The 24,736-nt window shown below is 34.0% G+C and overlaps 1 pseudogene; it reads left to right on the top strand.

The window, feature by feature from the left end:
* The first annotated feature begins 1,577 nt into the window (after positions 1-1,577).
* On the top strand, positions 1,578-23,590 carry LOC131848581 (uncharacterized; annotated as a pseudogene).
* Positions 23,591-24,736: the final 1,146 nt, after the last annotated feature.

Raw genomic sequence — 24,736 nt, 5'->3', positions numbered from 1 at the left:
TCAGACAGAATACTAATGGTCAAATGATACCGATATAAGTTACGAAAGAAATGTGAAAATAAGTGTTGAACTTTTCATATTGAATTGATGAAGCACACCCACTTGTATGAAGGTTTTACAAAATTACATTCCAATGACTTTCTCTCCGCATATCAATTACATTATGTGATGCTATGCTATCTTTCTAATATTATAAAGACGAATGTTTGTTAGTATGGATGGATGTTTGTTACTCATTCACGCAAAGCTACTGAACGGACTTTGATGAAACTTTACAGTAATATAGCTTATATATCAGAATAACATCATCATCATCATCATCGCAGCCCGGAAGACGTCCACTGCTGGACATAGGCCTCCCCCAAAGATCTCCACGACGATCGGTCCTGCGCTGCTCGCATCCAATGCCTTCCAGCGATCTTGACCAGATCGTCGGTCCACCTTGCTGGAGGCCTTCCTACGCTGCGTCTTCCGGTCCGTGGTCGCCACTCGAGGACTTTACTGCCCCAACGGCCATCTGTCCTACGAGCTATGTGCCCTGCCCATTGCCACTTCAGAGTCGCAATTCTTCGGGCTATGTCGGTCACTCTGGTTCTATCAGAATAACATATAGGCTATAATTTAAAAAAGATATTATGTAAATTGGGCAAAATATAACGATAAATGTTAAGTATGCGTGATGCAGGCGAAGTTGCATGGGTCAGCTAGTATAATGTAAGTTCACCTACAACGTTTCAATGAAACATGACGTATTTACCCATTGTTAAAGCGAGTGAATTGGGCAGGAAATGAAAGAGACTCTGCCATTGTAAATTGCGAACAGCGATCGCGGTTTATGATTAAATTTGTTTAAACAATACTAGAGGATTACTAGCTGATCCCGCAAACGTTGTTTTGCCATATAAATTAAAATCGCTATTAAAAATAGGGGTTTGGTGATAGAAGTGCGAAATATTTAGAGTAGTATGTATTTTTAATGATGTATTATAAAAAAATTACCAAAAATAAAATATTAGAGGTGTCCACCTCTAATATTTTATTTTTATAACTATTATCACTTAGGGGTAGAAAACATAGATAGTAGCCTCTTCTCAGACCTACTGAATATGCATGTAAAATTTCATAAAAATGGGTCAAGCCGTGGAGTAGTATGGAAACTAACATTGCGACACGAGAATTTTATGTATAAGAACTAGTTCACCCACGTAAAATTTATAGCCTATATATTATTCTGATGCATAAGCTATATTACTGTAAAGTTTCGTTAAAATCCATTTAGTAGTTTTTGCGTGATTCTGTAACAAACATCAATCCAGCCATACTCACAAACATTCGCGTTTATATATGTAATATTATGTTATCTGTGATATTAGTAAACTTACTAGAGATACACTGCAACATTCCCAAATGCGAGGAAGTTACCGTTTTTTATTTTAGCTACTATTTTCCTCTGTTTTTTTTTATTGACCAACGTTTATTTTTAGTTTTTTTGGGATTGGCAACACTTTCAGTCAGTCAGACATCAGTGAACTCTACTTCAGTTCAGTCAGTCAGGAATGTGATAAGTATAAATAATTTCTAATTTTTCGTTTATTTTGTCAATGCTTGATAAACAGTTTAATCGCATATAGACAAATCATCGGCCGCTTACTTTGTTTTATTCCATATATACATTTGGCGGTAAGAACAAATTTATTTGTATTATTTTCTAGAAATTATAATAATTATTGAAAGTATATTATTTACCTTGACTAACAGGAAAGTAAAAAAATATGTTTATTATTAATTTCTTGTTTCCTTGTTATATTAATATTACAATTTTTTCCTTAAAGTACGTAACATATTTGTCATTACTAATTTATATGCGAAAATGTCGGTGTGTTTATTTATTTTTTATCTTTTCACAACTAAACGAAATCGCTTTTTACAATATACAAATAATTAAAATTATCGAATAATTCCTATCTTTTTACATTTATTGAATTTAATTATTTAGAATAATGTAATTTTTTTATGGATGGTAATGGAATGGTGCACCCGCTAAGGTTTACACTGGGGCACCAGTAGGTTGATTAGATGAATACGAGGTCAGGTCTGTTCACTCACCCTGGAAAATAAATCGGGAATATATCACTATGACTTTCAGTGATAAGAGTGTGTGGTCAACCTAACCTGATACATATAATATTGAGGGTTCAACATTGGATTATTCCGGAATGGCAATTCATAAGGAGTACCATAATTTACTGTCAGAAACACACTTACTGTCAGAAGGCCCTTCACTTGCAATTTTATCTACATAAACAGATCTTCTGTATCTCAATTATTAATACTTCATTCAAGTACATATTATGTTATTCTTCGTTTTAAATATTTATTTTTATCGATAGAAAGTAAGGGGACAACCAAATAAAATATATGGATTGTGTGAAAGATGTTAGGTGTAAAATGAGAGTATACTCTGATATGATGGCCAATAGAGATTAGTGGTAAAGGATGACATACTTAGCCAACCCAATAATGGGATAAAGGCAATTCATGTTGATGATGTATTTATTTATATCAATATTTTGTTTCTTACAAAATATTATTATTTGGTTATTATTTCCCCTATATCCCTACCATATCCACCTATAAAAAACTATGAGCTTTAGACTTGAGAGGTGGTGAGCACAGGAGTAATAATAAGTAATATAAATAATATTTTAGATTTATATCACAATATATATAAAAGGGCAAAATTTTTTTAAACAAAATTATCAACAAATAGTAATAATAATGGTAGACAGTCTTATTTAGTTTTGTGTGTCGCTTAACTTATATGAACATATATGAATTTTAATATTATGGTATTTAATTGTAGCTTTATATTTTATTATCCAAAGTTTAGAATGCAAAATTATAAGGAGCATAATGTTACTTACATTATGCTCCTTATAATTTTTGTAATTGAAGACCTTTGGTTTGTCTCCCTGAGCAGTCAAAACACTGAGTTACTGCCTTTTTGCATCACTTTGGTAGACATATAAACAAATTGGAGGGAAGCTAGGTTATAAATGGAAGCTTTACATATTTGTATTTGATTTTTTTATATTTATAATTTGCTCTTTTAAAGAATACCATGTAAAATGTTTATATGTATCTGTCCATATAAGCAAAGTCAATTTTATGTATTTATTTATAATACTGTTATTGCACCGATATTGAAAGTAGATACATTGAGAAATAAAATAAAAAAAGAAGCAAGTACAGAAACTGTCCTCAACACAATCTCTTCCAGACAACCATAGCGAAAGAGATAGCTAAGAATAAAGTAGGCGGCACATGACTGAAAAAAGTTAAAAAAAGTATTAATCTTCCAGACAACCATAGAGAAAGAGAGTATTGCTAAGAATAAAGTAGGCGGCACATGACTGAAAAAAAGTTTAAAAAAAGCATTAAACAATATATGCTGTAAAAAATCAAAATTTAGCATAAGGTACAATCTATCTATGTAACTACTTCGTTATTTTCGTCAAAGATTATAGAGTGTAAAATAGCATTCCACTTTGTATTTAAGTTTTCCTCTTCACACCACATAATAAGCATAACAGTATTATGCATGAGTTACTTCAGTTATATACATATGCTACATAAACAATAGAATTCTGAATTTGTTACTGCTGAGCGTTGTGCTTAATAGTTCGCGATTCAGAACGGTCAAGTTAGTTCGTAGCTCTTCTGTCTATTAGTTCGTTTGCAACCAACCAGAGTCGGGAAAAGATTGGCCGACTTGTAAGGCCTGAGTTCTTGAGGCTGCGAATTAAGATGTAATCTCATTATTTAGGCAACAAATATGTAGTAATGTTTTTTAGCTCACAAATAGTATTGTTTTAATAATGTTCACGTTGTTTAAAGCCATGATTCAACATTAAAAAAAATACGAGCTGAGTTTCTTGTCAGTTCTTCTCATTTCGAAATCATTCCGAACTGACGGTAGATTTGACATATCATAAGAGTCTGTAATAGACCTACATGAATAAAGATATTTTGAATTTGAATTTGATGACATAGGCCTTACAAGTCTGTGTCTTGGCCGACCTGTAAATATGTGTACTTAAATTGTTTAGGCTGTGAATAAAAATATGGTCTTATTATTTAGGCAACAAATGTGTAGTCATGTTTTTAGCTCGCAAATAGCCTTGTTTTAATAAATAGTGTGGTTAAGTTTTTTCAATTGTTTGTGACGCCCTGAAAGGGCATGGCAATATGACACAACATACCTATATTATATATATATATATATTCATATACAACAGGACCTCATGATATTATAATTCAAATGTCAAAAATGTCTCCTATACACTATATAATAAATGTAAAGTACATAATCTTAAAAAGATTTTAACCTATTTTAACAATTCTGCTTGTGTTTGCAAGTTAGTACTTCTCATCTGGGTTCATATACATTTGATCAATATCTGGGAATGTTTTTGAGTATTTGTGTTGTAGAAATATGTAGTAGAACTATTTATGACTGGGAAAATGTATTTAATGGTAAGATGGTAGACAGTGAAAGGACATAATACATATTTTTTTTTTAGTTTTGATTAAAGAATAGAAGAAAACTTTAAATATATTAATATCAAAATAGTTTCTCTACAATTTGATATCCATAATCCATAATCCATAATGGGATTGAAGTATTTTTTCGTAACGTCAATGTTGTATTATTTTTTGGTACGCTTATATTTTTTCACGAAATGAACTAAACTCAAAGATTCTGCGCACTAGTTCACGTAGTTCGACTCACTTCCGAACTATTCAGTTAGTTAACTACACAGGACTAGTGCTTATTATTCAAGGCGAAATGTTTTTGTACAAAAGTTTCTTTAACCGGTTTCAAATAGGAGCAGTCTCAATTTGTAATTTTTTTATGTCTAAATAATGGATTATTTTCTCTGATAGTATGATATTTTCCTTGAACTGTTACTCAGTCCCGTACTAGTCTTGTATAAGGTACTGTACTTATTCAACGTCAAGTTTTTGTGTAAACATTTTTTCCCTGCCGTTCAGTTCAGTATGCAGATTCAATTGAGGAAAACTGGCAAGAAACTCAATTGGTTTTTATTTTTTTTTATTTTTATATTGTACATTAATATAGGTGTCGTTGTCTAACATTGAATGTCAATTCAAAATCGGTTCAACCATTTCAGAGATTAGCCGGAACAAACAAACAGACAAAATTTAAAAAAATGTTATTTTGGCGTATGTACCGTATTTATATTCATATGCATGTAGTAAAAAACGATTATTTCAATATTAGAAATAGACGCTCCAATTTTATTTATATGTATAGATTGCATGCAATATTTATTGGTTTCAGTTTCCGGATGGGGGCAAGAAGTAAGCGATGGTACAGGTCGCGAAGAAATCAGGTCTTCATCATCATTTGTATAGTGGGGCTGATTGTGTACGTTAGCTTGCACAATGACCTTCCAAGGGAAGCCGATCTTGACATCACGAGAAGGTATCACCCAGACCGCAATGGTTTTGCTACTTTATTTTAAATTGATTTGTTTTATTTGATTTGATTTGTATTGATTAGATTTGATTTGATTTAATATAATTTAATTTAAATAAAAATGAAAAATATTGTTCATGATAACGGTTTTTCATAAAAATAAGAACATAAGACACGTGATACTCAATAGCGTCATTATTAGAACGATGTACAGTAAAATTATAATAATTAATTAATATTCAAAATAAATATTCATTTATACCGTACATGTCTTCATATGCATTTAGTGAATAGCTGTTAATTTGAAATTACAAAAAGACATTCGTCCCGTCAAATTGAAACGGGGATCGAAATTACGACGGCCCGAGCCGTGGTTAAAATCCCTAGCGGAGACCTCAGACTGGCGTCGTATCCGTCAGGCGGGAGTTGGCCTTCAGCCGCTCCATAAGTCCTACCTTTGGTTTGGAGTGCCATCTGCACTCGCCCCCTATCGTCCGGTGAAGCTGTAAAGGCCAGCTGCGGCCAACAGCATTAGAGTAGTCCGAAAGAAATCTATTTTATTTATTCGTATTAGGGTGTTAGTCTAATTTGACCCATGAGCTTATCATGCACTTGATGAGAGTGGATATATTCAATTTATAAAAAAAACATTGATAATGCATACATCTCTATTTTTTATTCTATATTGGTACCTACTGCTCAGCTTATCATTTGCCAGATGGCCCTATGAATACCATGCCCATAAGGCGTAGTTCACACAAGCGAAGTAATGTTTGAACATCCCAAAAACAGTTTTATGAATATTTCCTAGCCCTTATAAACGTATTACTTTAACATTTTTTTGTAAATATTGAAATGACTAATATCGAAATTTTTTATTTAAATTATAAAATTATTTCGTTTAAAACATGTTTTTAGAAATTATATCTTTAAAAAGCAGAACAATAAATTAAAAATAAAATCAGCGATAATAGAAAGATATTTTTTAAATATATATACAATATATATATATATTTTTTATTAAAAGCCGATTTTCTCATTGACATTGTTTATCATGTGCATGATTCTGTTGTTGTTTTGATAAATAAATAGATGTTGTTTGTTTTTGTTGTTGAATAGAAAAAAAATGGAATTCGAATTATTTATAAGAATATTGCAGGCATGTTAAAAATGATTTTTATTTTTTTAATTAAAATTTTGGAGACAAAGAACAAGATGCAAAGGGACGTTCAAATATACTGTATGTAAATCGTATATTATATTATAATATAATATAATTAATAAATAAAATTAATACCCTTGTGTTTGAAATGTGTATAGAACAAGTATTTAATAAAGGAAACAAACAAACCGACAAATTCGAATTCCAGTTTTTTGTACATTATCTATCAACTCTTACATTAAATTAGAAGTAGAAATAGATTACATATATTCAAGTAAAATTATTATAAGCACTTTTGTGTAGTCATATACTTTTTTTTTGAGAATTACCGCTTTTTATGCTTTTTATTGGTGGTGGGCACCAACATTACTAATTGAACAGTTTTCCTTTAATATAAACTAAAATAACGTAGTTATTCGAAACATAGTTTTTTTAATAGATAAATGAACTAATTGTGAATTGTTTTACAATAATTGTACTACTATAATAATTCTAAATAAAGGTTAGATATTTAGAATATATAATAAACTAGCTGTCCATCCCGACTACGCATGGGTGTATATGTTATATAAACCTATTTCCGTAATCGCTCTATCTATTGCTAAAAACTGCATTAAAATCCGTTGTGTAGTTTAAAACATCTAACAGATAGCGGAAGCGACTTCATTTTATATTAAGTAAAGATATTTATTTTACTGAAAAAAATGCGCTTATAATAAAATATTGCCCGAAAAAAAAAGAAGAAAAACATAAGAGAAATAACATTTATTATTTAATAATTTTAACATTGAAAAAATGTTTTTTCTCTAACGTTTTCCTTTTTCCTTTGTTTTTCAGTAACATTTATGTTTTATTCATTTTAACCAATAATCAATGTTTTTTCTCTAAACTTTATTGGTTATAGTCTAATCATATATTTTCTAAATTAAATAACTTATTCGATTAACGCAAGCTATTTTTACACTGTTTTTTTTTTGCATTGTATTGTTTTAACTCTGTCCAGCAAAGCAAAGCTTGGGAATGTTAGTCTTCGTAGAATTGTTGGACAACACATCTCTAATATTTTAGAACCGACCAAACTGAACAGGTAATGGATTCATATTCTGGTATTGAAGGGTGTCCTGAGTAACAATGAATAAAAAAAATAAAAAAATATAGCTTCTATATATATAGGTGGCTTATGAAAGGTATTTTATAGGGGCTGATTTATCAATTATCAAATAAAAAACCAAATTAAAATATCTTTATTCATGTAAGTCTATTACAGACGTTTGATATGTTAAATCTACCGTCAGTTCAAAGTGCTATCGAGGTGAGAAGAACTGACAAGAAACTCAGCTTTTACTCTTGCTTGTTTACAATAATTATTATAAAACTAGCTGAATTGTCTATCTCTGTCTGGAATTGATTGATTTTTTTTTATGAAAATAATTAAAATTTCTTAAATAAAATTAGCTTGACTTACATCTTATATCATTAACTATCTGCGAGTGAAAGTCCCATCAAAATTGGTTTCAGAGATTAACAAGAACAAACAGTCATACATTTTTCGATGTAGGTAAGTACTGTATATACTTTCATATGCATTTAGTGAAAAGCTGTTAATTTAAAATTACCAACAAACACTTCTTATTATTTTTTAAGATTATTATAGATTGGTTTTTTATAATTCAGGACACCCCAGGAATGAGTGGATTGCAAATGCATAATTGTAAATATACAGCTTAAATTACTTTATTATCGGATTTTACCAGACTTTTTACGGTGGTTGTCATGATGGGTTAACTGATGAGACTTCATCCTCATCTTACTATCTGGTGTCCTGCCAGCAAGATGGTGGTGGCAAAATCCACCAATCAAATATTTTTTTAAATTGACTGTGGTATCTTGGGGTCCTAATATTTATTTTTTTATTTATCACCATCATGTATTTAAAAAAATAGCATTAGCATGAGTGGTATCGTCGATATCACATGATAATGCTGTTTATCTTCACTGTTACCACTTACCATCAGATAGGCCGTAAGCTTATTTGGCATTAAAATTACATTAAAAAAAACATTTTTACTGTAATTGGAATTAAACTTTTTAAAACTCCTTCCATCAATCTACTTATCAGTGTTGCCACCTTGCTGTATGTAATTGCCAGTATTATCACATTTTCTTCCATAAAACTATATATATATATATATATATCATTAAAACTAATGCACAATTACACAAATATAAATGCGTATGGCGGACCCTTGAAGCATTTTCTCCTAGTCAACCAGCAGTTAAAAAAATATATGTATATTACTTAAAATAACTATGTAAAAAAAACTATGATTCAGATTTAGTTCATAATCATATACATATAATACATCATTATCTGCTTCTTCCTTATCACATTTATTTGCGGTCGTCGTAATGTTTTCTCTTCCATTCATCTCTGTTCGCAACCATTTCATTTTTTACTCCCTTTCTTACCATATTTTTCACACAGTCCATCCATATCTTTTTCGATCTTCCTCTGCTCTTATAACCATCCACATCAATATGTCATACCCTCTTTAAAATAATTATATATAATACATAATATTAAATAAATATTTACACATATACACATACGCATATATATGTAACAGTAGCATGGTATGTACCCTGTATGTTTTGCTTAGTTAAAATAGTTTGCAATATTTTGCATGCATTCTAATAGTAGTGTTCTTTGTAATTGAGATTTAATGAGATTGTTCTTTATTTTGCTTTTCAGAGAGTCCATTATTCAGTAAGTAGTTTTGTTATTGCTTATTTAGTATAGATTAGTATTAAGGTGTACATTTTTTTAATGAATGATATGATAATGGTGTGGTGCACTCGCCTGCGATAACGGTTTACGCTGGCGGGGCACCAGTAGAGGATGACAACATGAGCATGATGGGCAGGGACGGTAGGGAAAAATTAAAATGATAATGTAAAAATTTGAAGTTATGAATAAATGATTTTTGAATTTTGGGGTCATCTCAGCCCATTGTGGTACATTCACAGTGAATTTATCACGGTGGTTTCCAGGGAACCACGTGGAGGTCAACCTGACCTTGTACCTTACATTGCTAGCAATGGTTATTAGTCTACATTACTAACAATCCTCTTCTCCCCAATCAGGGGAGGATCCATCTAAGGGCTCTGTGGGCTGCAGCCCAAGCCCCGAGGATACAAAGGGCCCCCAGTCCCCACTGAAACGTTATTTAGAATACAAAAAAATATCTAGAATGTTAAAAAATCTATCATAAGATTGGCAACCCTGAGATCAATCAACACATGTTCACATACATTCCCTGAACAATGTTCCACGCTGAGCTTCGACCTTTTTGTATTGCTACAGATCACACATAATAACACAATTTTATAAATCTTATGTTGTATTATGTATTTTATATTCTTATGAACATGTTGTGTGTGATTAGTAACAAACAAATAAACGATCTATCTATATATCTATCTACATGCAAGTGTCTATTGAAAGGAACGGGAAATTTCTAGTCGTTTGTTTTTGATCAGTGTATTTTTTTAGTTGAGTAATCTAATTAGGTAGGGCTCTAAGTAGATTTACCCCAGGGCCCAACAAATTCACGATCCGCCCCTGTCCCCAGTTGTACATTATTACACAGGGTTTTTTTTAAAGGATGATAATGGAATTGTGCACCCGCCTGCGCTAACGGTTTACGCTGGCGGGGCACCAGTCGAGGATGATAAGATGAGCATGAGGTCAGGTCAGTTAGCTCATCGTGACAAATTCACCAAGAATTTATCACGATGGTTTCCAGGGGGAACCGCGTGGAGGTCAAGCTGACATGGTACATTGCTAGCAATAAGATCATCAGTCCACATTACTAACAATCCCCTTTCCCCCTATAACACAGGGTTAGCGTTGGTAAACGAATAGAATAGAATAGAATAGAAAATCATTTATTCAAATAAACTTAATTTAAGCAGTTTTAAATAGTCAACATTTTTTTTAAATCTACCGCTTATTCTGAAAGCTGTCTCATCACAAGAAGAATAAGCAAGAAACTTGTGTGTTGCTCTTTTAAACAATCCTTGTAAGTTCACATTTTACAAGTCGAAACGTGTGAATACAAACTACCAACCAGCACTAATTTATTTAGGCCCAAATATAAAAACACAATAAGATTAAATCAGTCGTAGTGTTAAGAGCAGACAAGCAGCACTCGTTCACGAGTATGACGGATGAACGTCATTGATTCAATTCAAGGAACCGAACACCTGTCCCAGTAAAGCAAAGTAGGGGAATCAGGATTCTTAGTAATGTGGATTAATAACCCCACTGCTAGCAAAGTGCTATATCAAGTTATCCTCCACGCGGTTCCCTTTGGAAACCATTGTGATAAAACCTTACTAATATTATAAATGCGAAAGTAACTGTCTGTCTTTCTGTCTCGCTTTTTCGCCAAAACTTCTGCACCCATTTAAATGAAATGGTATACAGATTGTCTAGACCCCGTGAAAGGACATAGGCTACTTTTTAATGCAAAGAAAGGGTTGTAAGGGGTTGAAAGAGGAGATGAAACGTTCTATTGATGTATCGTTATTTTTAAAGCTAGAAGCTTGAAACTTATTTTTAAGCTTTTGACTATCAATATGACATTAAAAGTTTGTTCGAATTTTACCCATAAGGGGGTAAAATAAAATAGTGGATGAAAGGGAAATTCCTCATTCGTCCTCTATTCCTTGCGGACGAAGTCGTGGGCACAGGTACTAGCTGTGCTCTAATAAATTGGTCACAATTTGCTAACTGACCTGATCTCATGCTCATCTTACCCTACACTGGTGTCCCGCCAGCGTGAACTGTTAGCGCATACGGGTGCACCAATTCATTATCATGCATAAAAAAAAATAAAGCAAAGTCGATATTAAAATTGTTCATTTTAACCTTTATATAACTGCGTTTGAACTTTCCGTACTACATTGGCCACGTGATCAATTTAGTACGGAAAATTCATAGATTTATATCAATCAATTTTGAGCTTTGTTTGTTTGTACTAATGGTTCAGTTTCCTGTGTTATGGAATTGGTATACCAATTTAGTACGGAAAGTTCAAAATTTATCGTCAATCAAATTTAAGCTTTATTTGTTTACTATAATGGTTCAGTCTCTTGTGTGGTATACCATTTACTAGTAATTCTGTAAGTTGCATGAACATTTGGTTTTTGTCAATAGTTTATTGTAGTTGCATAATTTAAAATGTTTTGTTTAAAAATATATCTGTCTGTTTGTTATCTTGTTGTGTGTCACATAATTGTCGTTTAAAAAAACTGAGGTGGACAATGGTTCTTACTAACCGTATGAAATGTCGTGATATATATACACATGCACTAGCTGACCCACGCAACTTCGTCTGCATCGCACTTACTTTATATTTCGCTCAATTTACGTAATATCTTTTAAATTAATTATTGTAAAGTTTCATCAAAATCTGTTCAGCAATTTTGCGTGAAACTGTAACAAACATCCATCCATATTCGCAAACTTTTGCGTTTATAATATTAGAAAGAATGATTTTAATTATAACTCTATATTTACTCTATATTTACAGGTATATTGAAAATAGATTACAAGAAGAATTAAAATTGGATAAAGGTACAGGCTGTGATATCCCACAGCTGGACCCTTTCGCAAAAGAGGTAACGCAGTTCGACAAGCAGATGCCCAAAGTCACATGTTCGGGGCAAGACTGGGTCAAATGTTATGTAAGTTTTATGATTTTAATAATATAGAGTGGGGATATAATACTATCTCCAAATGATATTTATTTTATTTATTTAACATCAATGCACACACATAAATAAATAATCTCAGACAATTCACACAGCGCCATCTAGACCCAAATTAAGCTACCTAAAGCTTGTGTTATGGGTACAACTGATACAAATACACAGATATGTTTTTTTTTCGTAAATACACACATATTATACATAGAAAACACCCAGACCGATACAAACAATCATACTCATGAATACAAATGTTTGTGGCGTACGAGGAATCGAACCCGCGACCAGTAAGGCGGTGTACTAGACCGCCGAGGCCGTCACACATAAGTTCTATACATATGACCGATTTAATATCTTGCGGCGTTATCAATCTACTACTACACTAATGCAGTTATAGTTGTTGAACACGACTGTACTATAATCTATAGGGACCCCTGGTCGTAAGGTCCGATGGCGAAGTAAAATTGCCCTTTGATAGCGTAGCGGCTTTTGTATTGATTGCTGCATGCATCCTCATGTAAAGTGCGAATACTGTAACTACCATATAGTAATTTTTGTAGCTTTAACGTGGTCGAGTGGAATTAGTAGTCATGCTCACTAAAATGACCAGACATGTGGCGGCGTGGTGGGCCGAGTCATTGACTCCCTAAAATATTGTCGAGTGCAGTGATGACTGATTCATCTGTCATACTGGTGAACGAGTGCTGCTTGTAGAGAGTGGCCTGCTCCAATCACTATAACTGATTTAATCTTATTGTAAAAAATTAGCGCTGGTTGGTAGTGTGTATTCACACTTCGACTTGTAAATGTAAACTTACAAGGATTATTTAAAAGAGCAACACAGAAGTTTCTTGCTCGTTCTTCTTGTAAAGAGACAGCTTTCCGAACGAGTGGTAGATAAAAAACAAATTGTTATGACTATTCAAAAGTGCTTAAATTTAGTTTGTTTGAATAAATGATTTTCTATTCTATTCTATTCCTTTATTTTCGCATTTAGTAGGAAGGGTGCTATGTCCAATAAATATAGACGCCCGACGGGTGGCCTTCCCTACTGTAACTGTATGTTGTGTGCATCTTTATTTTCTAATATTTTTACATATTACTAGCTGTCCCGGTAAACGTTGTTTTGCCACATAAATTAATAACGCTATAAAAAAATAGGGGTTGATGATAGTAGGGTGAAAATTTAGGATTGTATGTATTTTTGTATGTTGTATCATAAAAAAATAGAAACTAAAAATTTTGTGAAAAAAAATTAGGGGTGGACTACCCCTAACATTTAGGGGGATGAAAAATAGATGTTGGCCGATTCTTAGACCTACTCAATACGCTCACAAAATTTCAGGAGAATCGGTCATGCCGTTTCGGAGGAGTATGGGAACGAAAACTGTGACACGAAAATTTTATATATAAGATTATAAAGCAAATATTGATTTTATATACACTTATATGCAAATTCTACTTATTAAGGACAACTTATTATATTAATTATAGCTATGATTTGTTTACTAACTAGCTACTCGCCTGGACTTCGCCCGTGTGTACATGTATTATACATATAAACCTTCCTCTTGAATCATTCTATCTATTAAAAAAAAATCGCTTCAAAATCCGTTGCGTAGTTTTAAAGATTTAAACATACATAGGGATGGACAGACGGCGACAGCGACTTTGTTTTATACCATGTAATGATTATTTCATCGTGAACACTTGTAATGAAAATATTATTTATTTTGTTTTCAGAGTTAATTATTCAGTAAGTAGTTTTGTTATTTAAAATCTATACTATTATGAACCTGAAGTGTTTTTTACTGTACGGTACTTTATAAAAAAGTTATATAGTGTTAATGAATGATTTTCTTACCTCGACAGCTATCAGAATGCAGAGTGGTGAAGGAAGTGTTGGCGACGACAAAGGACATAGTGTGCACGTATAGAGATATAGTGTACGAAACTGATTACAAGTACGAACTCGGCGACAGCGTGGCCGTGCTCGGTGCGGTGTGTACGAGCTCACCAATAGTGATCACGTCAAAGTCAAGTGTACCGGGAAGCATATTAACAGGTATATAAAAGAAAATCCTTTATTATTTAAGCACTTTTGACTTTAATAGTCATAATTATCGACGACCTCGGTGGTCTAGCGGTCAGGCACACCGCTTTACAACCGATGGTCGCGGGTTCGATTCCTCGCACGGCATAAACATTTGTATTCATGAGTATGATTGTTTGTATCGGTCAGGGTGTTTTCTATGTATAATATGTATATATTAACGAAAAAAAAATTATCTATGTATTTGTATCAGTTATCTAGTACCCATAACACAAGCTTTAGCTAGCTTAACTTGAGACTAAATGGTGCTGTGTGAATTGTCCTGAGATTATTATTATTATTAATTATACTTCTTTTAATCTACCGCTCATTCGGACAGCTGTCTCATCACAAGAAGAACGAGCAAGAAACTTCCGTGTTACTCTTTTAAATAATCGTTGTAACTTTACATTTTTAATTCGAAACATGAACACAAACCACCAACTAACACTAATTTATTAGGGTCAAATATTAAATACACAGTAAGGTTAAATCAGTCGTAGTGACTAGAGCAGACAAATCCCTACAAGCTGCACTCGTTCACGAGTGTGACGTATGAGTCAGCCGTCATTGCTCGACCATATTTTAGAGAGCTCAATGACTCGATATAGTGTTATATACGACTATAATAATAGAACATAGTGTGCACGTATAGAGATATAGTGTACGAAACTGATTCCAAGTACGAACTCGGCGACAGCGTGGCCGTGCTCGGTGCGGGTGTGTACGAGCTCACCAATAGTGATCACGTCAAAGTCAAGTGTACCGGGAAGCATATTAATGATATATACGAAATATAATGTTATATACGAAAATAAGAAATGTTTGGGAAACTACTCTGCTACCAAAATGTTAGGGAATTTACTCTCTGTATATATATAGGGAAAAATAAGGAAGCGTCAGTCATTTACCTTTAGGTTCTGCGGATTTCTTGGGCTTTAGGGTCTCGAAGGTATCTTCGGTAGCTTTCACACACTTTCACAGTAGGTTTAACACAGTTCTAATTGATTTCAATTCACAACAAATGCGCGCGCGCGTCAAGGCCGCTGTACAGTCCGTTTGTTACTAGTTAGGGAGGGGAAGGGAACGCGCGGGAACAGAAAACTAACGGACTCTAATATAATATAATATCTGTGCTTATGATGATACAGGGTAGATTTTGAACAAGCAATATACAGAATATAGTTAATAAGTTCTTTTTTTTTCTCTTTTCTTTTTTTTTTTTAATTTATGTATGTTTGCATATGTATTTATATTTAATCATATTAAAAAGTTATCTTCTATATTTAGATTTGAATTTCAAATTTTGTTAATGCACTGCCCACATGAATCTCTGTTTGCCCAACTGGGAGAAAATGCCTCAAGGTGTTAAGTGCGCCATGCACCTTTATGTGTATTTTTTTTTCTTTGGCAAAAGGTTAGTGTTGTCTATTATGCCATTAAAAAACAGGAAACGAAACGGAATAATGGAAAGGAACGGGTTAAATTTTTAATATACTGGGAATTAGTGATCATGGGCGTTATTTGTATTTCTGCATTCAAGTTTTAATAAATAAAAAAATCTTTCAGTATTCTACCCTCAAAATGGACGGGTCACTGCGCTGGGTTCCGTAAAACGGTCAAGCCCAAGATACCGCCGGTTGGGCGCGAGGACTCCTTCAACGTGCTCATATTCGGGTTCGATACCACGGCTAGGAACGGATTCATACGCCGCATGCCGCAAAGTTACAAGTTTTTAACAGATGAACTACAAGCGACGTTACTCAACGGGTAAAATTTCAAATACATATAGTACTACATATTATTTTTTTTAATGTAATTGAAATGAAATCTGTTGTAGTTTCATTTTATACTAGCTGTACTCGCGACTTCGTCCGCGTGGAATTTAACTTTATTTTTCTAAAATAATAAGTAGTCTAAGTTACTCCTTATTACATCGGCTACCTGCCAAAAAAAGTCCCGTTAAAATCGGTGCAGTCCAGAGATTAGCCGGAACAAACAGACCGACAGACAGACAAAAATTGTAAAAAATGTTATTTTGGTGTATGTACCGTATATATATTCATATGCATGTAGTAAAAAACGGTTATTTCAATATTACAAACAGACACTCCAATTTTATTTATATGTATAGATCGTAGAGTCTAGTTAGTGAGTATAATGGTGAAATTATTGTACGAATTAATGTAATAAGTAAGTTTATTATGATTAATACAATAATTCGTACATTGTATTGCTTATTAGTAAGGCGTTCATTTGACGCGAAGTCGTGACGTAGACTGATTTTACACTGAACTTAAATCTATGTTAGTGGAGACGTAAGACGTTGACAGAAATATTATAACTGTAGGCACAAATTAAATATATAAATATTATAATATACTGTTAACTACATCATTATTTAACATATTTGCGTGTGATTTCAGTTATAATATTGTGGGCGATGGTACACCAGCCGCGCTGTTCCCCATACTGACGGGGAAGAATGAGTTAGAGTTACCCGACGTGAGGAAGAAGTCGAAGAATAATAGTACTCTCGACTCCATGCCGTTTATATTCTACAAGTTGAAGGAAGATGGGTAAGTTAGCGTCATTGTCCTTTGTATTAAGAGTAATATTACTAGCTGTACTCGCGTGAAATTTATAGCCTATATGTTATTCTGATGTATAAGCTATATTACAGTAAAGTTTCATCAATATCCGTTCAGTAGTTTTTGCGTGAAAGAGTAACAAACTTCCATCCATACTCACAAACATTCTCGAAACTCACGAATTTCCGTGTTTATATTAGTAAGATTTATAACTTACTAGCTGTTAATTTCAGGTTACACTTTTTATGGTTATTTTTCAAATTAATATACGGGAATGTGTTTAGTACTTGTGTATTACGATGACATTAGAACATTGACATTACTCTGTATAAAACACTTCAAAAAACTGACAGCTGACTGAGTTGCAATACTAGCTTATCCCGCGGATTCACCTGCGAGAAATTTATAGCCTATATGTTATTCTGACGTATAAGCTATATTATTGTATAGTTTCATTAAAATCCATTCAGTAGATTTTGCGTGAAAGAGTAACAAACATACAATCAATTTATTTGTATCCCTTGTCTAATAATTTATAACACTAGCTTTCTTAGCTTTGAACTAGTGTTGTATTTTTATGTTAGAAACTTTATGAAGCTTTAGAATTAATGTACAATTAAAATAATAACATAATTGTGGCAAAGTGCGCGGAGTTGACTTTTTTACTACAGTAATTTAGCATCATAAAAAACAAAAACAAAAATTAAAATTATTAATTTTCGGCTTATGAAACAATAAACATATTGTTTCCTTTTTTTTATCGAATATGTAATGTTATGTATGTATGTTTTTGTGTTGTGTCAAAGCAAGTCTTAATAAATTAAATATTATGCAAAATGGGAAGGTATGTGACTTCTAAATACAATGGACCCCCGGTAGTCCGACAATCATTTTGCAGGGCAGTGTCGGACTATCGAATTTGTCGGATTATACAGTACTGCCTAAGACCGATATAGTCCGATTTTTTTACAAAAGAGTACCTTGTAATCCGACAAATTATAGATCCAATTATGATTCTTTATATTATATACATATATAGTGGACCCCGGTTATCCGACAAACGTTTTGCAGGGCAATGTCGGACCATCGTATTTGTCGGATTATAGAGTGCTGCTTAAGGGTCCTCTGCTTATAGTCCGGAATTTTTTACAAAAGAGTATCTTGTAATCCGACAAATTACAGATCCAGTGATAAGATTCTATGTTGTATATGTATGTATGTATATGCACTCTGAAGTGTATTGTCAAAGTAATATTCAATAACAAATAATAGACAATGTCGGATTACAAGGGGGGCCAGATTAGACTGGGGCCGGATTACCGCGGGTCCACTGTATATATAACTCATAGGTGACAGATATAGTGATCTATCAACGCACAGCTCAAACCACTGGACGGATCGGGCTGAAATTTGCCATGCAGGTAGATATTATGACGTAGGCATCCGCTAAGATAGGATTTTGATTAATTCTACCCCCAAGGGGATAAAATAGGATGAAAGTTTGTATGAAACTTTGTCAATTTTAAACCGATCGGGATGAGACTTTGCATGCATAAAGCTACTATGACGTAGGCATCCCCTAAGAAAGGATTTTTATAAATTCCACCCTAAGGTGATAAATTAACGCGAGCGAAGCCACGGGCAATAGCTAGTCTGAGATACAGTATAATTGCATACTAGTTCAGATGGCACAATTACAGTTCTATGTTCAAATTGTATTGATTCTTATGTACAACTTAATTGTGTAACACGACCTATAACTGCAATAAATATTATTATTATTAAAGAAATAGGTATCGCAGGTAAAGTACCAGAGGTTAGGTAGGTTAGGTTAGGTACTAGAATTTGACATTTACACCTGTCAATTTAGTCTCCGGGATTCAAAAACAGACTATAGATGGCGCTTTGTGAGTTATCCAGGGTTATTATTGTTATTTAATCTAACCTTTTCCAGATACCGTACAGCATACTTCGAAGACATGCCCTGGATAGGTACCTTCCAGTACCGTTTCAATGGTTTCCGCAAACAGCCGGCTGATCACTACATGAGGTCGTTCTTCCTCGAGGAGTCTGCGAGCGGCCGGAAGTGGGGGAAGGACAGGAGTGATCGGTACTGCGTTGGAGACACGCCACAGTACAAGCTGATGATGAACATCACTGATCAGGTACAGGACCCCTCTTCCCACTGTGATTCCACATGAATCACCTTCCAGCAATGGTATTTACGAACCGATACGATATTGAAACCTTCAAGAAAAGAGCTTATTCCTTTATAAAAGGCCGACAACGTACTTGCAATTCCCCTGGTGTTGCGGGCGCTCATGGGCGGCGGTAATCACTTACCATCAGATGAGCCGCATGCTCGTTTGTCCCCTGCGTTATAAAAAAATGTGCCCAGGGCCCCGCGATGGTTTGGCGCCCCCTAGTCTAGTCTAGTCCCTACTCCATTACCAAACGATAACTGATAGCTACTCTACTCTCGCATGAAAATCAGTCTTAACAAATGCTTACCGACTATGGTCAAATTGTTCGTTGTTGTTATTTTTTTTTTATAAATGTCTAGTAAGAAAATTAACCTCTCATCACGACTTTTAAAATTATTTTTGCCTGGTTTGTTTTGAAGATAGGGCATCTCCATAAACATCTCTAAAGAGTTATGTTCAAAATTGACTTTGCCTATTCTATCAAAATAGTGTTTTATTACTATGGTCATATCCCATCATATCCCCATTATCCTAGATAACATTTAGAATACACTTAGATTGTGAAATGAACTTCCTGCCGAGGTTGTCCCACGAGACTACAGCATGTGGTTTTTCAAGAAGGGTATATTAAGGTTTCTTAAGGGTCGGCAACGCGCACGTGATACCCCTGGTGTTTCAGGCGTTCATAGGCTACGGTAACCATTTACCATCAGATTGGCCGTATGCTTGATTGCAACCACTATAGTATAAAAAAATCCTAATGTGCCCAAGGCCTCTAATAGGTGTAAGACGCCCCTGCCGGTGTCTCTTTATTCTTTATCTATTTACCATCAGATTGGCCGTTTGCTTGTTTGCCACCATCATAGTACAAAGGAATAAAAAATTTTTTTGTTATTTTATGAACACTAAATAATTTATTTTCCTTATTGGTTTCCAGTTCTTCCAACTGGATGGAAAGAGGTTCTGTTTTACATTCATAGCAGATATCACGCATGATGACTTCAACATGATAGAGACAGCGGACGAAGATTTCGTGGAGTTCATGACCAACATCCGTGATGAAGGACATTTGAAGAACACACTGCTCATCGTCATGGGAGACCATGGGCCAAGGTATGGAACAAATGTGTATGGTAATATTGTAGTTGTTCATGCACAGGATTTTCATTTTATATTAGACCTATATAAGTAAATAGTGTAAATAAACTGGCTTTTAAAATTAAAATGAAATTTAATTGAGTTCTTATGTATGACTGTACTCGCGATTTCGTCCGCGTTGAATTTAACTTTTTTTTTCTAAATTAAAAAAGTAGCCTAAGTTACTACTTATTACATCAGCTACCTACCAAACCAAAAAAAGTCCCGTCAAAATCGGTCCAGCCATTTCAGAGATTAGCCGGAACAAACAGACACACAGACAAAAATTGTAAAAAATGTTATTTTGTAGTATGTACCGTATTTATATTCATATGCATGTAGTAAAAAATGATTATTTCAATACTACAATCAGACTCCAATTTTATTTATATGTATAGATAATGTAAATGATGCAGCCGCCTGCGCTGACGGTATATGCTGGTGGCATCAGTGTAAGCTGATAAGATGATAGAGATAAGGTCAGGTCAGGTAGCAACAAATTCAACATGAATTTATCACGATGTATTCCAGGGGGAGCCGCATGGAGCTCAACCTGACATGGTACATTATATGTGAGACACTCGATGGTCCAGCGGTTTAGTACGTCACTTTACTACCGATGATCGCGGGTTCGATTCTTCGCACGGTATAAACATTTGTATTCATGAGTATGATTGTATCAGTCTATATGTACAATATGTATGTAATTATATAAAAAATATCTATGTATTTGTATCAGTTATCTAGTACCTATAACACAAGCTTTAGCCAGCTTAACTCGGGTCTCGATGGCGCTGTGTAAATTTTCCTGAGATTATTATTATTATATCTACCTATCTATCTATCTACTATGGTATCCATAGTACAAGCTTTATCTAGTTTAACTTGGATCTAGATGGCGCTGTGTGAATTGTCCTGAAATTATTATTATTATTACGTACTTCATACAAAATCTAGCTCGCTATTTATATGAATGTTATATTAAATTGCAATATCTTTTCCCAGATATGCCAACGTCCGGAACACTTTCCAGGGGAAATTGGAGGAGCGACTACCCCTAATGGCAATCATACTTCCAGAGGACCTGAAGGTATAGTATCCATATTACATTAATACTAAATTTGATAGATAGATAAGTTCTTTATTCAACAATTACAAATACATAGCATACATGAGATACATTTTATAACTAGAAATAAAGTTTACAAATGAAATAATACAGAAATATAATATTACAAATAAAATAAAAATGGAGGTGGCTTTATGTGTCGCAATGATGAAGAGGCAACCAACTCAGCATGAAGCTACAGATAAGTCTGCAGCGCTGATATTCTATTGGCTCCTATAATTAATAACATACTTACATACATACGTGAATGCTTATATATTACACTTCGAGCTCTTAAACAATTATACAATTACAGAACATTATACAATATATAAATAGATTAAAAATGATGTGATGTGTTATGCTATACATATATTGTTAAACTATACATACAACGTACATACAGTGTTAGCATATATAAGGTCGCTGGCTAAACGCGCCGTGAGTCAGACATTATTGTTCCTGACCATGCCTACAGACTTCGGTCGTTGAAAGACTCCTCAGATAAAGACGAAGAAACAATTTAAAGACAAACTTGCCGTTCCTAAGTATTGTTAAAAAAAGTCAATGGGTCTTTTATGGGAATAGATATAAAAAATTACAATACTCGTGAATGGGTGCTGCTTGTGCGGACTGGTCTGTTCAGGTCGCGAACACTGATTAGATTTTTTGTTTTTTTGCAATAGCATATGCTGGTGGTCACTCTATTCTCCCAAATTTGAATTTAAATGAATCTGTATTATTGTAAATATGTACAATATTTATTTGAAATGAATACGAGCTGAGTTTCTTATCAGTTCTTCTTATCTCGAAATCATTCCGAACTGACGGTAGATTTCACATATCATAAGACTCTGTAATATACCTACATGAATAAAGATATTTAGAGCTTGGATTTGAATTTTGAATTTGAATAAGATACCAAAGAATTTACTGGAATTACTCTTAAATAAATTTAAAACATCTGTTAATCATATTTATTGAGCAAAGCATATTACACACTAAACGATTACTTAAATGACGAGCGTGCATGACAATAGTTTTTCATGCACGGGATTTTCATTTAATGTAAGACATAGACACCTATATAAATACTAGCTGTCCCGGAAAACGTTGTTTTGTCTTAAAATAAAAAAAAAAATTTAGGGGTGGACTACCCCTAACATTTAGGGGGATGAAAAATAGATGTTGGCCGATTCTCAGACCTACTCAATACGCTCACAAAATTTCATGAGAATCGGGCAAGCCGTTTCGGAGGAGTATGGGAACGAAAACTGTGATACGAGAATTTTATATATAAGATACATTGTAAAGGTTTTAAAAAAAAATTTAGCTGAGTTTCTTGCCAGTTCTTCTCAATTAAATCTATATACTGAACTACTTGGTAGGGAAAAAATATTAATACACAAACTTTTAGGCGCTTATGAACAAGCGCCTAAAATGTTCGACATGAATCAATTCGCTTTGTATTTTCTACCGAATATACAACGGATATTTTTTGAGGACTTGTTCGACATGATGCCTACGGCTACCTTTTACAATCGCTTCGCTCGCCATCGACAGGGAATTCATCCCCATACGCTGGAACCTAAGTCGTCTCGGACAGAGCGGTTTCAGAGGAGCTTCCTCCCGCGTACACTTACATTGTGGAATGAACTACCTGCCTTTTCTCGAGAAACTACAGCATGGGGTTTTTCAAGAGGGCTATAGTATAAGGTTTACATAACTCCTGGTGTCTCAGGCGTTCATAGGCTACGGTAACCATTTACCATCAGATGGGCCGTACGCTTGTTTGCTACCATTACCATGGTGGTGTATTGCCACCATCATAGTATAAAAACAAAGCTTTTTGATTTGATTAGGTCCACCGTCCGGAAGCGCAGGTGGCTCTGGAATTGAACTCGCACGTGCTCACGACGCCGCACGACGTGCACGCCACCATCCTGGACGTGATGGGGCTGACGCAGCACTGGAACCAGTACAAGGTCGCCGGCGCGGACCTCAAACGAGCCATGACCTAAACACTTGCTGATTCCACCTTTTGCACTGAATATATATATATATATATATAAACTTGACTCCTATCGCGTATATCTTAGGCGGTATGGCAACGTCGCATTCTATTTTGCGATGCGGCCATATATATTCGTCGATAGTACGATATACTCGACACTTTTTTTACTAATAATTCGTGACTGAATGGCTCCGAACGGCTAAATTTTTGGTATACACAAAGACTTTTTGGCTCTGAATATATTCCAAAAATCAATTAATTATGTTGATCACTTTATATACTCGTCCTTACTGCGATACTTATTTTCATCCGAATATATATAGATACCGTAACGGTCTATCAATTATGACTTTATTAATTTACTAATGTAGATATTTTATATTCGCAATGCTCCATACATGCAAGCTCCAGCAACGGTGGAGGCAGGGTCCCCCCTGCACCGTACACCGCACCCCGCGCACACAAACAAATTAGATATTTTTTGAATACACAAAGACTTTTTGGCTCTGTATATATATTTCAAAAATCAATTAATTGTGTTGATCACTTTATATACTGGTCCTTATTGCGATACTTATTTTAATCCGAATATATATAGATACCGTAACGGTCTATCAATTATGAATTTATTCATTTACTAATCTAGATATTTTATATTCGCAATGCTCCATACATGCAAGCTCCAGCAACGGTGGAGGCAGGGGGAGCACCGTACACCGCACCCCGCGCACACAAACAAATTAGAATAAATTAAATTCATAAGATTATTTATATATTTCGACTGCCTCGGTGGTCACACCGCTTTACATCCGATGGTCGCGGGTTCGATTTCTCGCACGGTGCAAACAATTGTACTCATCGGTCATCGATTGTTTTCATCGGTCTGGGTGTTTTATATGTATTTACAAAATAAAAATATCTATTTATATCAGTTCAGTATCAGTCTGTGTTAATTGTCCAGGGCTATTTATTATATTTTTATAAACGGTTATCTTTTTCCATCGCACCGCTCGCTATCAACAGTGAATTCATAGAAATGTCACTCTAAAAACAAAAATAGTTTTGTGTTTTGTATTTCAAATACTAAATGCAAAATAGGTATTTTCAAAATACTTTTTCAAAATAAAGTACCTTTTGAATTTTTGTCCAAACC

The sequence above is a fragment of the Achroia grisella genome, unplaced genomic scaffold (assembly GCF_030625045.1).
Source record: "Achroia grisella isolate CSIRO2021 unplaced genomic scaffold, CSIRO_AGI_Agris_v1 utg5633, whole genome shotgun sequence".
NCBI lineage: Eukaryota > Metazoa > Arthropoda > Insecta > Lepidoptera > Pyralidae > Achroia > Achroia grisella.
Note: the sequence above shows the minus strand (reverse complement) of the source record. Positions and strands in the feature narration are given on the sequence as shown.